This window comes from Rhipicephalus microplus, chromosome X, assembly GCF_043290135.1.
Source record: "Rhipicephalus microplus isolate Deutch F79 chromosome X, USDA_Rmic, whole genome shotgun sequence".
Taxonomy (NCBI): Eukaryota; Metazoa; Arthropoda; class Arachnida; order Ixodida; family Ixodidae; genus Rhipicephalus; species Rhipicephalus microplus.
This window is the reverse complement of record NC_134710.1, coordinates 376,072,555-376,088,084: the sequence shown is the minus strand read 5'-3', so window position 1 is coordinate 376,088,084 and position 15,530 is coordinate 376,072,555.

The window sequence follows — 15,530 nt, the reverse complement described above, 5'->3', positions numbered from 1 at the left end:
CTGTGCACGAGAGAATTCAATATTAATCAGCATAATGGCCCTGTGCCGTAAAATCTATAAAAACAGGGCATGATACATTCTCGATACATATCTCTAAAACAGGTTCAACTACTTTTCATGAGAAAAATATAGAAGGTACGTGATCATGATTTTGGTTGGTTTTTGAAACGTTTGATATGCTTCCATCAGATCCCTCGCGCATTTATTTTGTTGCTGGGTGTTATTAAAAACGGGCGTGCAACCGCGCACCCTGGATTGAGCCGGCAAGCCTCCTCCCTCTATGTGACAGATGTTTCATATTCTCTGTGCGCCGCGTCTGTCCTTTGCACAAACCACCACAAGAAGTAGGTGTGCAATTCATGAGATTTGTGATTCATTCAGTGAATTTAATGACATTGGAAGCAGTGGAAGTGGTCCTTTATTTCTGGTTCGCATTGTTTGTTAAAAATTGTGACTGCTTGCATGGCGTCCAAAGCATGGCAACATTTTTCACACTATGATAGATTATGTAAGCTTCCACTCGCCTACTGTCCTCACTTTCACGGGCACCTGACTTGATATTTTTGTTCAGCTCCTTCTATTTAACTTTGGCAGAACACTTCAGACTTTCAATGCACGCAAGCCAGAGGCCACATAATCTTCTCCGTCATGTTGTATCTTGTAAAGAAACGTGAACTCCCAAAAATCTATTGCCAATCAGGACACTGATATCGCATCTGTTGTATGCCCGCACCACGTCGTTAGCACCGCTGAGTTGACTTCCAGCACTGTCATTTGCTTTGTGGACAGTGTGTCGACAGTGTCGATAGCCTCTCGATGGTTCTATCATCCCATATCTTGTCTCAATGATACTGCCCGCCAGGTTCTTGCTACGCCACAACTCAGGGAAGCAAGCTTAGTTAGATACCATCAATATCTACACAGATGCTGCTCTCTTCGTTGGCGAAGCTTGTATAGCATTGATTTGCATGCAGACCGCCCAGTACACTGGGGCCTACAGGTGCCATCTACCCAACTATACCCCTTATGCATGGCGAACGCCTTGACACATGGGGAACGACTGCAAGCCTCCCATACACTATACAGACGCCCTCTCGTGTATTTACCGACTGACACGCTGCTTACTCGGAAATATTCCACCCAGCCTCAGAGTATGCTACAGCTGCCGCTATTCAAAGAGTCCTTTGTAGGTACAGAAAATCCGACAGGTCGATTGAAATAATCTGGATTTCGACGCATACAGCTGTGCCCGGGGACAACACAGCGACACACGCCGCTGCTGAATTGAATCGACCAATCTTTCTCTGTGCCAGACCTCAGGGTAAACATGTATGAGCTCTTGCGTATGAGCTACAGTGCACTACATGTGCATGTCCCTACACGTCATGCTAATAAAAAACCGCATCACGTAGGTCACCACACCAGTCCTGTTTTCCGGCAAGTGTCCGCTTTCACGTTCTCAAGAGGTATTCATTCATAAAGTGTACGCAAATTCTGCATACAAACTGTAATATTTAGCTGAACGGCGACAACCGGAAGTTGTGACAGCGACGGGCAATCACTGCTTCGTGCAGACTTTGACCACTTGTTTTGGCAACGTTCCCCATTCCACAAAGGACGAATGGCTCTACAGGCTATGCAGTGTTCAAACTATTGATGCGTGGCTTACGGATCCAGATATGCAGTTAATATTTGCGCGATATAAACATCAGACTGGCCTGATCAGAGTGGTTTAGGGGGTCAGACAAACCACAATATTGACCACACACTTCACCAGTACGAGTGATTGTCACTTGATTCGGTGCAAACCATACGACACTGTGATATATTAGTATAGTCTGAACCCAGACAACACAAACACAACCTCAGGACGTCCTCAGTATGCCTCCGTGAGGACGATATGACGCCCTCAGAATGTCCTCCTATGGTACTAGAGTGGCACTAATCCCGTCCCTTTGTCCATACACATAACAAACCCAGTCTATCCTCAAAACACTACTTCAGGACTTTTTCAGTATCTTTTCAGAACAACGATAGCGTGGCCGGTTCGGTACTGTGAGCAGTGATACTACTTAGGGTTTACTTCTTTTCATGATATTTCCATACATCAAAAGAAAAACACCTGCGTGGTCTCGAGTATATATACTGTATCTATAAACAGAGGTGTGACAGTGCTGCACTATTACAAAAAAAAGCTTGTTGACTGAAATTCATTTAACAGTAAATCACAACTGACAGCTTTGTCAGGCAAACGAGTGCACGTATAGCCTGAAAAAAGAAAAGCAGTATCAAGGCAGTCAACACAGCTCAATCAACTACGTTTGTAATTTTCCTCGAAAATTCGACACAATGTCTTCACCATGTGCATCGCGCCCATCGCACTCACTAGTGTTAAGAGGCTCCGCTCTGACAGTCTATCAGTACACTCGACACGGGCGTTGTCTTGACTTCCCCACGGTCGGGCCATGTGTCAGATGCAGAAGTCGATCCTTTCACGTTGGATTCAGGCTGCTTCGAAGCCCAATTCATCGCGATTGGCGGGTGTTTCAGGCTGCTTCGAACCACACCTCGCCGCGGTCGGCTGGTGACAATGCATCCAGGATCAGTCTGAACGTTGAGCAGCCCAGTACACCTATCAACACGGCAATTTACCTCCCGCCATCACCTATGACTTACACTCTCACACATATCTCAATTTTAACCATGCACACAAACAACAAAGGACACGAACTTTCACCAGGACACTGCACCGGCAAGGTTCCTTTTGTCATTGCGTAAGTGGTTGCCAGACTGGAAGGGTGGTTGTTGCCAGACTGCCGCTAAATTTGGCTGAAATTTTTTTTGTAGTTGTGGTTTCTTTGTAAGAGTTTGGTGCTACCCGCGGTGCATTTTGCGAGTGCATGAGCGACGCTGGCCCTTTTAATTAACGGAATGAACCGAGTCTAGCAGAAGTCGAGCACGGCACTGCCGTGTAATTAAGAGGCCGTTTTAATTCCGTTTTAATTAACGAACTGAACCGCGCATTAGAGAATTCGTTTTATATACGGAATGAACCGCGCCTAGCAGAAGTCGAGCGCGGCGCTGCTGCGCAATTAAGAGGCCGTTTTAGTTAACGGAATGAACCATCCATTACAGAAGTAGAGGCGCGTTGTCTTGCTGTGTGCGCAGCTGTGCGATTAAGATATCGCGCCTCAGTATTACGGATGACGGGGAAAACTGAATAGAGTCGCAGGAGGTGATGCGCTGCCCCTATCCCCCTTACTTTTCTTTTTTTCCTCTCAGCTGATCGTGTCGCGTCGACCGCGCGCTACGACGGGGGACGCTACGCTTCCCCTAGCTGTGTCAGCACAAGACATATCGTTCGGACTCGTATATACATGTGATGAATAAGCGTTCCAAGGCTGGTTAATTGGGGTATGTCGGATATGCTACAGCTATGTACGCACTCGCGAAATGCACCGCGGATAGCACCAAACTCCTACGGGGAAGCCACAACTACAGGAGAAACATTTTTAGCTAAATTTAGCGGAAGTTTGGCAACAACCACCCCAAAGTCTGGCAACAAGATTATGCAACGCCAAAAGGAACCTCGCCCACTGCACCTTCTCTGACAGGTACAGTGTATAGAATAGCGGCAGTGTGCTCACAGGTGGTGGTGGGTGACTCACTTCGTGTCGACGCCGAGAGGCGGCGCGGTTCGCAGCGTCACCTGACACTTCTTTGCGCGCCGAAGTAGAGGGCCACAGCGCAATTGTTGAAATGCCAGAAATTATGCAACGTTCGCGACATGCAATGCACGACACTTCTTTTGGGGCATCTTATCAGTGTGCAGGGCGTGAAGCAACTGACATTGTATTATTTTCCTGCCGTTTAAATGTTCAAAGTGGTTTCGCTAATGCAGCGGTCATGTCGACTGCGGTTCCGAGGTGCGAAAAACACCACGCACTTTTTTTTCGCAATGTCAGAATTGAAATTTTGGAGTTTAACGGGCCGAAGCCACACTTCCGCTATGAGGTGTGCCATAGCAGAGGGCTGCAGGTTAATTTAGATCCCTTTAGAATTTTTAACGTCAGCCGAAATGCCGACACACGGCTTGTTTCGTTTTTCTGCTCCGTCAGGAAAACAGCCACCGCGGCTAGGATCGAACACACGTCCTTGGGTTCAACAGTACAACGCCTTAGACAGCCTCCACGCCGGGTTTTTCTTGATTACGTGCCTGCTGCAGGAATGCGCGCCCTAAACCCAAACTTTAACCACCATGACAACCACGCACGACGTTTAGCATTCTAGCATCGCTGATTCGAGACTTTAGGTGATGATTGGTGTGTGGCATGATTCTTGCTGTAAACAAGATGTAGCATCATTATTATCTACAGCCTGTTAGGTCCTGCAGGACGGAGACCTCTTTCATTGATTTACACCCGCTCCTGTCCTTCACTGCCAGAGTCCATTCTATTCATTGCCTCTGAATTTTCATATTTCGTGTATCCATCAAGTTAATGACGTAGCAAATTAAAAAGAAATGATAAAAATCCGTGTAAATTGGTGAAATAATGTTTATTTACAAATAAGTGATGAAAGAATTTGCACAAGAAATATTAGGGAAAAAAAGGCTGAATAATGGCAAATCGAGACATTTACACATTGATATGCACCAGTGAACATGCACCATGTAGGTTTGCCTCATTATGTTTTTGCAATCTTCCGGTGTGTCACGCTTTTCCTCTTATCCAGTTTCTCAGAATTAATGCCCTTTGCAAAGAAATGAAGCCGCGTTGTGATGTAAAAGCTGATTAAATCCTTGGTGAGCCGAGCTGAATCCTCACTGCAGCCTATTTGGCGTGTGCACTTTGCCCTCACCAGACTCAGCACATCCAATATGCTATCAGCATGCAGTTCTTTCTTGCTGAAGTGTTCTGTACATGTCTTCAAGCGTTTTTACAAACGAAAAGAGTGTGCCGCGTGGATAGAGAAGTCCACCTCGATCCTTGTGCAGCGTCAGCGCAGCAAGCCCAGGATTCTCATCTTCAGATGGCCCGGTGAGAGCATCCATGCAGTTTTGGCAGTAAGTTTTTATTACGCACTTTCGTGCAACGTATCCCGCCACATAGTAAATTAGGCGAGAGTCGCTCTTCTGTATGTGCTCGTCATGCTCCATCGAAGACAACACCACTTCGGCTTCAGGTAAATTGCCCGAAGCAATCAGAACATCTACCTGTTCCCACAAATTGTTGCTGGGAGGGCAACTTGTGCGGCTCTGCTGTGTGTCTAGCAAGGCACTTAGTGCACATGGATCTGCATTCCCGTATCTAACGGTTTTCACTAAACTGTAGAAAGATATGCAGTTCATGGTTATGAGAAACTGAGTGGGTGTCGGATGATTGTTACAGCCAGAGGCTTGCCTGACTATCCCAAACATATTCTCAAGGGGGTCCTGACAAAGTCTGGATGTCATAAGGTACGAATAACCTAAACTTGCAAGGTAGGAAAGAAGCTCAAGAGTGCTTGATATCGTGACACGCAGGCCAATCGCAGTTGACTGGCTCAAGAACCCCCCCTTTTTTTCTGTGTGCTGCTCCCAAGAATCCAGGTACTCCAGAAAATCCCAAAGAGCTGTTGTTGAAGAGGAGGTGGGTTTCAGGGCTTCTCTTGGGTGCCGAGACGTCATAATGGTGATCGGGCGGTTGATCCTCCTGTCAAAAAAAATTCGAATCATTATGAGTTTAAGTTCCTTCATATACATGTTATATCATGGCTTGCATGGCAGCCGCACCTTAACTCTCCACTTTGTACTGTCTTTGTTGGTTTAGTTCTAATCTATGTAGTGGCACTTCTGTACAATACGTGAAGGTCCTATGACTAAGGAACTATCTATGAATAAGCATGCATACTAACTTGCTCACATCCAAATAACATCTCCAAAATTCTTACTTGAAAAACTCCTGTGTGCCATTTATGGGTCCTGTCTTTGCCTCAATTTCATCCTTGTAAAGGTGGAGCCCTTGAAGAACCCTCTCCCCAAAGAGTTGGAATGCGTAGGAAATTCTCTGCTGCTCGAAAGAAGTTGGCTCTACGTGGCACTTGGTTATTCCTGGCATTGCCTTTAATGTAAGGCTCTTGAAGTCAAGATCGTAGACTTTCTTGACATGCCACAATGACACCTGAGGAAAAAAATGCTTAGTAAAGCTGGGAAACAAAGCAAACAGCCCTGAAAGATGTAGAATTTCGTAAACATGTGCCCTTTTTTATAAATGGCAAAAGAAAATGACTTACGTCCCCGTCTTGTGTGTTAAATGAGCACTTCAAAAGTCCGTTCCGCAAGCACTTTATGAGGTGGGGAAAGTCCGATACAAAGTGCAAATAACGGCTTTCATCAACTGGATGTTTCACTTTGCGCTTCACGCTGCCACGCGTTCCCTTTACACCGAGCAATGTCCACATCCGACGGTTCCAAGTGGCGCCGTCACACGTTATAAAGTCAACAAAAAGCTCGCTCTTTTCAGTAAGCACTGTGGCCTTTACCATTATTTGAACTAGCAAATCGCCTTTGATGTTGCCTCTGGTTGCAAATGTCCCGATCACTTGCATCCATCCACCGACGAACGGAACAAATAGGATCACCATGCCGTGATCCGAATGCGTGGTCCTGTCTGCTGCAGAACTGAACGGTCCTAAATCTACAAACCCTTCGATTTGACCTGACTGATTCACAGATATATGCACTGCAAGCTTGAGCTCATCTACAAGAAGTCCGCCGTGCTTTTAGATGCGGAGCATCTTATACTCGCGCCTTGTAGTGCGCCGTCCGCGCCCTCCGCGCCGTCCGCACCGCTTCTCGAACATTCGACAGCTGACGCGCGCGCATGCGCCGTCGCGCCGTCGCCCACTCTTCCACCATCTGTGCATCCCTTCCTCCTCTACACACCGCGCGCGCTTCACTCCTCCACCATCTGTGCACCCTTCCTCCTCTACACACCGCGTTCGACATCTACAATTCTCCTGATTCTCCAGTGGACGCGCATGTGGCGTCGCGCTTCGAGAACATTCAACAGCTGACAGTGCATGCGCCGTCGTGCTGTATATATACTCAAGGTCAGCGCTCGCTCGCTCAGTTGCCGCTCGTCGGTTGGTTTGTACGGCGCGTCGACGTCCAAGGTCGCGGTGAAATGAATTCCAACGAATCCACAAACACAATGATCGACGTCCCTTCGACCAGCGCCGCCCTTTCGCATACGTGTGTACGTGTTCACTCATTTAACACCCCCTCCTACAACCACGTTAACCAATTTAGCCATCGACCCAAGTAAGTCGCAATTTAACACCCCATTTCACAACCACGTTAACCAATTTAGCCATCGACCCATGTAAGTCGCACTTTAACACCCCGTTAACCAATTATATGGTCCGCATCCTCCTCAGTGTTCCCCCGAGGGAAGCTGCGGGCAATTTTTTTTGAATGGGTCCATGTCTTGCGTCTTGTTCTTCAATTCTTCCAACACTTTTTTGCTGAAGCCAAATGCAGATTTGTACAGAGCCATGTATCGTTTCGGTGTTGATTTGCTCGGAAGGGAGAGTATCTCATTGTCCCTAATGTGGTCATAAAGGCGGGAACTCTTCATTTTCATTATGATGCTATCCAGGATCCACAACTTGCTATAGCGGAAACCTTTCTATTTTGCTGCTGCTGCGGCAAAGCATTGTCTGACACATTCTTGTTGCTTCTGGGGAAGCTTCGAAATCTGCTCACTTAGAGTCTCTTCGGCTACTGCTGCATTGGATGCCCGCATCTTTTCAACATCTTCCCTCATTGTAGAAATCCGTGAAGTGAAGCGCTTGTTTTTACGTGCAAGGAACCTCAGCCTTTGGGCAACACTTTTGGAAGCCCTGGAAGGTGTTCGTTGTACTCTTGACCTCCTTGTCAAGAGAGCCTTCCTGAAGTATTTGCAGCTCATGCACTGTCCACCTGAAAATAGAAATGTGCGGAAATTGTAGCAAATTCTGACTAGGACGTGAACAAGAAAGCACTGCCAGTTCTTATAGCCGCTAGAATGCGCCAGCAAGTAATAAATCATGTAACAAAAAACTGCACTACTTCAGTCAAGTGAAAATCGGGTGACTCGTTACCCACCTTTAGTTGTTACTTTGCCGCTGCAGTTGATGCTGAAATACGTCGCATGCTTGATTTTGAGCTGCTTCTGGAGTCCTGCTGTTAAAAAGCAGGTGTCATAATCTTTGGCATTCAGAGCACCAATACAGAGTTTGGTAGCTTCCACGCTTTCCAGCACGCTTTCCGCTTCTTCCTGACATTTATTGATGCGCTCCTCAATCAGCCGCCCCCTCACAAACACCTTGCAGTAGCCATCGGGCGGTTTATTGCAGAGGAACAACACAACTTTTTCGGACATGACAACGCCTTCTTCAAGGTAAGCCGACGAGCAATACATCATTCCGTTAAAGTCAGGATGGTGATGCATACTCCAGTACTTGGAAGGAGTCTTTAAACAATAACAAAACGACAAGCAATGCTCGGGCTCCGCTGGAACGTCATCGTGTGTCAAGTCGCAGTCCTCCCCTGAATCACCAACAGCAGCCCGTGGAAATTCAGTGCAGTCAATCTCGAGAGCACTTCGGCTCTTTTTCTTTGCGGCTGCATGGTCATTTTCGCACATCTTTCTTTTAGCTCTCGGTTTTGGCATCTTCTTCGTGAGGTACTGCGGTAAATTTGGAAGAATCGTGGGGACGGCGTTTTCCGACAGCATCGGTTTATCACGAGGAAAGCGTACCACTTTGCCATTTATATGGTGCACGAACTCCTTGATAACGAACCTCGGTTCGAAATGCAGTTCGCAGACCGCAGAAAACTCATCCAGTTTCTTATCTGCATGGTGGAGATTTCTTTCCCACTCCTTCCGCCGTTCTTCATCACGCGGGACGCTGAACAAAGACGCCTGTGAAGCATCCTGCACACGACTGTACCCAGTTCGACAACCGGGCGCAAAACAGTAATTTCGACGGCGGTTAGGCATCTTCACGAACACATACTACACAATGATCCAAGCATAAAGCACAGAATACGCACACGGGGTACCCACGTTGATCCAATCGAACCGATCAAACTGAACTGAGCGAACCAGCCCCGTTCCCCAACACGGCCAACACGAACCAAGAGAAGTTTTTCAGGTGCGTCAAGCGTCAGCGCCCCTGGTGGTCATCGTGGAAGTCGACACAGAGTGCGCTACGGCGGAGCGCTGCAAGGATAGGGCAGTGAGCACACTGCCCCTATTCTAGTACACTGTACTGACAGGGCCGCCGCTGCCATTTTGACAGTCAGTTGACTTGGAATGGCTTGGCTACTTGACTGTCCAGATTAGTGCCGCAAAGTCATTCGTTGCCAGCTGCTAATTTGTTATTGCGTGCTACAGCGGCTGCGAAATTAAGAAACACGCTGTTTCAAATGGAGATTTCGCAATACCAGGTTCGATACCTAAGCCAATTGATTGCGCGTATCTCGTTAGGCAGGACGCATAATTTGAAAATTTTCGGCCAAAAATAAACAAACGAGGCGAAAATACACAATAACTTTATGACTGTATGAAACGAACGTGCGGAGAAAGTTTTCACGTATGAAATGCATCTACTTGGTGCGCAAAGGTTTTGAAGAATTATATGTGTGTGCTCAGTGCAATGCTTTTGTCATCCCCAAAAGGTCCTTCACAGGACCTTTTCTGGACCAGTTGTTGTCACCAGAAACCACTCGAATAGACGTTTGAGCCGGCGCTAGTGCATTGCTTTTGTCATCTCCAAAACGTCCTTAAAACTACTTTTTCAGGATAAATTGTTGTCCTCAGAAAGCACTGGAAAAGATGTTTCCGGGTCAAACCAGCTTGTGTCGTCCTCAGTAAGTACCAAGGTCAATGAGAACTGTGCGAGGACAATTTTACCGTATGAGGATGGCCTCAGGACATCGAGTGTTGTCTGGGAAAGTCCCGCTTATCACCGCAGAGGGCTTGCGCCTCCTTTTTTTTCAATAAAAGACTTTCCATTCTCTTATCTTTTTTTCGACATAATCTGCAAAAACAGCGCTAATCGCTAAGGCCACGATCCACCTATCATCACCGCACCTTCTTTCTACAAAGGGTCAATCAAATCAAAAAGAAAAACAAGAAATTTGAGAGAGGGTCGAGCACTACTTCAGTTTTGTTAGTGTTAGGGGTAATCTTCCTGTGTTTGTTGAGATTAAGAGCGGTTGTGGAATTTGGATACATCGGCTATGGTACACACACGTGTATCCTTGTCAACGGAACGAAGTAAGAGTCGAATATCTGTTGGTAATCTAAATATGTCATGTATAGGTGTTCTTTCCATTCGGCCATTTTCACAGGCAATATATGAACTCTGGCTATCCTAAATACATCTGGTTGCGAAAAATTGAAGCGTGGCACTCATTGTGTTCGAAATTCAAGATACATTCTTGAATTTTTTGTACATCGTTCTCAAAGAAGTTTAATTGGTGTATACATTTTGTGGGCGAAAGCGGCAACACATCTTTCGTTATGGTCGCACGTTGATGAAGACCTTCGTGTATCTGAATGATGGAAGATTATCGGAAGAAGCGAAAAGTGTGCATCGGGTGGGGAGGGAAGTTGCTATGCTCGCATGCCAACAATAGGGATGATTTTTAGTTGAACACTTGAAAAGAAAGAAAGAAAAAACACAAAGACAGCGAAGGAACCAGACAGGACAAGTTCTGGGCTTACAAATAAATAATTACTAAAGAAAGCAGCAACACGCACAAACCATCAACGCAGGTGTATGTAGGCTGTTTGAGCCATGGGACGTTGGACATTTAAAAGTACAAAGCCGAGAAACATAATGCCAAAATATCAGCTCCACGTGCACCCATTATCTGGAACTGCGAATTCACCGAGGAAAACTGAGGGGTCACGCCATCACACATGATAGTTTGCCCTGTTTTCTTCTTTTTTACAATGAAGGTTTCACAAATTTCATGGCAACTCCTACGTATTTCTTTCCCAATGACACGCTGATTTGAAATTAGAGTCGCAGCCAAAGCCTTCATTTGAAAGCTACGTAAGTTTCGAAATCGCCTTGTCTTGCGGCCGTGTCTTGAGGGGTCGGCTGGGCCGAGCTTTCAATCACCGGCTGAGTGAACATCGCAGTTCAGGGACGAAGGCTGCTGGGTATGGGGGATTTAATGTCCCCAACCCAACATATGATTGTGAGGGACCTGTAGTGGAGAGCTACAAAAAATGCGACCACCTGGGGTATTTATAGTGCACCGAAATTTCAGGAAACGGGCCTACAGTTTGCCTTCATCGAAAATGCAGCCGCCGCCACTGGGATTTGATACCGTGACTTGTAGGTCAGCAGCCGAATACCTTAGCCACTAGACCACTACGGCTGGGTCAGGGGAGAAGGCAGAAATATTTTTCGAGGGGTTGAGAACAGCTTCTTTACTTAAAAAGAAGGGCACCTTCTTAAAACAGTCATTTTTTCTGTATTCCATGGGGAAAAAAGACCCCGTATGAGCATGTTATACTACAAATGTCGTCAAAAGACGACAGTCTTGCGTCTGGAGAGACTGAACAAAACGTTTACTTGATGTTCTGCGCAAGAAAATCGGTGAATGGTACTCTGGAGGCGCTGCGTTAGAGTGCCTCGAGCATGCAGCGGAGGCGAGCGACTGCATCAAGTCGCATCACACGTGAGACATGAGCGCTATCTGGCAGTTATCCTGAAAAATGAAGCGCGTAGCATGCGCGCCCGTGTCTGAAGTGATAAGGTGTAGAACGCAAGGTGACGGGTAGGTGCCACCACCGTGTCGTGTTAGCAAAGCGTTGGAAACACTTGCCTTTTCGCGCAAACGTTTCATGGTCAGCGCAGCGTCATAAATGCTACGGTCCTTAGAATTACTTATGCATGCCTTTTCTAGTAAAAAATACGCATACATAATTTTGACGTGTTGTTACTGTGCCTCAGATATCCGCATCAATTCCTGTTTAATTGACAATCGCAGAAGTATATATGAACGCTCAACTTTCAGCAATATTGGTGGGCGCTGTGGATACGATCGGCCATTTGGGGTATCGTTTGGCCACTTTGGTGCCGTTTAAGGTACCGTTAGTGCAGCGATGGTGTAGTGGTTAGAGCATTTGCCTCGAATGCAAAAGGTCTGTGGTTCAAATCCCGGTGCCGCGCAGTTCCCAAGCGGATAAAAAAATCCGCTTGGTGATGGAACTACATTGAGAGGCCTCGGGTGCGGCCGCACTGGTAACCACCGCCGGGAACGCCCTCCCTCACCAGAGAAGAATTGGCCACCCTGGTGCAGTATCTGCCCACTACCTCCCACATGCATACGTCAAATAACTCACGGCCCTCAGTCCCCAGCAGCTGCGAAGCAACTGACCATGGCGGCGGACAGATCTGCAATGCAGAAGAGGGTGCTAAGAATGTCTGCATCCGGACAGGCCGCCATTAGAACCTGAACTTAGCAACGTTAATTGCTAGAACCTTATCTAGTGAGGGAAGTCTAACTGTACTATTCGAGGAGCTAGAGGGTGTTAAATGGGATATATTAGGGCTCAGTGAGGTTAGGAGGAGAGATGAGGCTTATACGGTGCTAAATAATGGGCACGTTTTTTGCTATCGGGGCTTGGAAGACAGAAGAGAACTGGGAGCGGGGTTCCTAATTCACAGAAACATAGCAGGCAACATAGAGGAATACTATAGCTATAATGAAAGGATGGTAGGTATCGTTATTAAATTGAATAAAAGATACAAGTTGAAGGTGGTACAGGCTTACGCGCCTACATCCAGCCATGCTGACGCTTCAGTTGAAAGCTTCGATGAAGACGTGGAATCGGCAATGAGTAAGGTAAAAACACAGTATACTATAGTGATGGGCGACTTTAATGCAAAGGTAGTGAAGAAGCAGGCTGGAGATCAGGCAGTAGGAGAATATGTTATCGGTACAAGAAAAGCCAGAGGAGAACTACTAGTAGAATTTGCAGAACGCAATAATTTACGGATTTTGAATACCTTCTACCGAAAACGAGGAAACCGCAAGTAGACATGGAGGAGCCCTAATGGCGAAAATAAGAACAAAATAGACTTTATAATGAGTGCACAACCAGGAATCGTGCAGGATGTGGAAGTGGTTGGCAAGGTACGATGCAGTGACCATAGAATGATACGGTGTCGAAAGCGCCTAGACTTGAAGAAGGAACGACAGAAACTGATACTCAAGAAGTCAATCAATGAGCTAGCACTGAGAGGGAAAGTGCAAGAATTCAGAGCGTTGCTTCGGAACAGGTACTCGGCTCTTAGTGAGGAAATCAACCTTAGCTTAGATACAATGAATGATAATCTGACGAGTATCATTACGGAGTGTGCAGTGGAAGTTGTAGGCAGGGCAGTCAGACAGGACACTGGCAAGCTTTCCCAGGAAACGAATAATCTAATGAAGAAGCGTCAAATCACGAAAGTCTCAAGTACAACAGACAAAATAGAACTGGCAGAACTTTCCAAGTTGATTAATAGGCGTAAGGTATGCGATGTAAGAAGGTATCACATGGAGAGAATCGAACACGCTCTGAAAAACGGAGGAAGCGTCAAAGCAGTGAAGAGAAAACTTGGGATATGCAAAAATCGGATGTATGCACTAAGGGACAAACAAGCCAAAATAACTACAAATATGGATAGGATAGTTAAAATAGCGGAAGAGTTTTACAGAGATCTGTACAGTAGCCGAGACAACCACGACCCTAAAACTATAGGAACTAGCAGTAACCCAGATGACACCCACCAGTAATGATAGAAGAAGTCAGAAAAGCTTTGGAGAGCATGCAAAGAGGCAAAGCTGCTGGTGAGGATCAGGTAACATCAGATCTGCTGAAAGATGGAGGACAGATTAAGTTAGAAAAACTAGCCACCCTGTTTACGAGGTGTCTCCTGACGGGAAGAGTACCAGAGTCTTGGAAGAACGCTAACATCATCTTAATACATAAGAAAGGATATGACAAGGACTTGAAGAATTACAGACCGGTCAGCTTGCTCTCTGTAGTTTATAGGCTCTTTACAAAGTTAATTTCTAACAGAGTAAAGAAAACAATAGAATTCAATCAACCAAAGGAACAAGCAGGATTTCGAACAGGCTACTCAACAATTAACCTCATTCATACTATCAATCAGGTAATAGAATACTCAGAATATAACCAACCACCATACATAGCCTTCATAGATTACGAGACGGCGTTTGATTCAGTAGCCGTCATATCAGCCGTCATGCAGACACTGCGGAATCAGGGCGTAGATGAAGTATATAGACACATTCTGGAAGAAATCTACAGGGGATCAACTGCTACCATAGTGCTTCATAAAGAAAGCAACAGAATATCAATCAAGAAGGGTGTAAGGCAGGGGGACACATTCTCCCCAATGCTATTTACCGAGTGCTTATAGGAGGTTTTCAGATGCCTAGAATGGGAACAGTTAGGGATAAGAGTTAATGGAGAGTACCTTAGTAGCTTGCGCTTCGCCGATGACATTGCATTGCTGAGTAACTCAGGGGACGAATTGCAACTCATGATTACGGAGTTAGACAAGGAGAGCAGAAAAGTGGGTCTTAAAATTAATCTGCAGAAAACGAAAGTAGTGTACAACAACCTTGGAAAAGAGCATTACTTCGAGTTAGGTAATAGCGCACTTCAAGTTGTAAAAGACTATGTCTACTTAGGGCAGGTAATAACCGCAGAGCTGAACCACGAGATTGAAGTAACTAGAAGAATATGAATGGGGTGGAGCACATTCCGCAAGCACTCTCAATTTATGACAGGTAGATTGCCACTATCCCTAAAGAGGAAGGTATATAAAAGCTGTATCTTGCCAGTGCTTAGCTACGGAGCAGAAACCTGGAGACTCACAAAGAAGGTTCAGCTTAAATTGAGGACGACGTAGCGAGCAATGGAAAGAAAAATGGTAAGTGTAACCTTACAAGAAGAGAGCAGAGTGGATAAGGGGACAAAAGGGGGTTAAGGATATCATAGTTGAAATAAAGAAGAAGAAGTGGACAAGGGCCACGCGTATAGCGGGTAGACAGGATAACCACTGATCATTAAGGGTAACAAACCTCATTTTCAGAGAAGGGAAGCGGGTTCAGGGGAGACAGAAGTTCAGGTGGGCAGATGAGATTAAGAAGTTTGTGGGTATAAACTGGCAGCAGCAAGCTCAGGACCGGGTTAACTGGCGGAACATGAGACAGGCCTTTGTCCTGCAGTGGACGTAGTCAGGCTGATGATGATGATGATGATGAAGGTACAGTTCAGGGTGGGCAAACAGACAAATGTACAAACAGACCAAAACTTTTGCGTCGATAATCCCCAAAGAAGACGATCGTCTTTGAAAATAGGAAGGAAGGGAAGCATAGGCTCTGTGTGACAATTCATGACTACGCCACTGCCGCATACAACTCCCTGATGACATGGGCATAGTAGAAGCTCATGTCTGCTTCG